Below are 911 nucleotides of genomic sequence, written 5' to 3'. Positions count from 1 at the left end.
GGCCTACCCAGAAAACATCTGCGACTGCGGGACATGTCCGCGGGTACTCACTGCGTCGGCACCCAACGACCCTACCCAAACAAAGTCGCTCAGGTCATGCGCAAGATGAATGCCTCAAAGCCGCCCAGACCAAGACCAACCGCCACAGTCCCCCACTCGGACGAACAGACGCTCCAGCAGCGCCTGACAGCAGCTTTTCCCGGACAAGTGCCACTCAGGATGGACCCACACACCATCATCTGGACCGACGGTAGCTGTATTAAATCGGCTGAAAACGACGGCCAGAACAAGCTGGGTGCGGCTGCATACTGTGGACCCACCGGAAAAACGCTGCACATCGACCCAGCGGGCGAAGGATGTACGAATACCATTCAACGGGCAGAGCTGGCAGCAATACGCGTAGCTCTATCAACCCAAAGGGCGGTGAACATCACCTTAACAATTGCCACTGACTCGCAAGCCTCACTGGATCTTATCAAAAGAGCAGTAAACGATCCGAGTAAACTGCATATTTCCAAGCACAAAGCCTTACTAATGGACATCGCCGACCTACTGTACGAATGCGCCCAACAGAACATAACCGTTCACTTCCTGAAAGTGAAATCGCACACAGGCCTTGATGGTAATGACAAAGCTGACAAAGGAGCAACATCGGTCGCACGAGGTGAGAACCCAGCAACATTTACTGAAAAGGCCGACAATGCCCCGTTCGATAAAGTGTTCTGGCTGAAACAACGCGACACCGGTCTTTACGTTAATGACCTGAACAAAGGCCTTTATAAGCATCTCCAGCAAGGTACCTTCGCAGGCTATACCAACGACACAATACTAACTGAAAAATGGCGTAACACCGCCTCGAAGTTAGACCCCAAATCTAGCAATTCCTTCCTCAGTAACGCAAAGATGTCACA

This window comes from Volvox carteri (genome assembly GCF_000143455.1).
Source record: "Volvox carteri f. nagariensis unplaced genomic scaffold VOLCAscaffold_145, whole genome shotgun sequence".
Classification (NCBI taxonomy): Eukaryota; Viridiplantae; Chlorophyta; class Chlorophyceae; order Chlamydomonadales; family Volvocaceae; genus Volvox; species Volvox carteri.
This window is presented reverse-complemented; position numbering follows the sequence as displayed.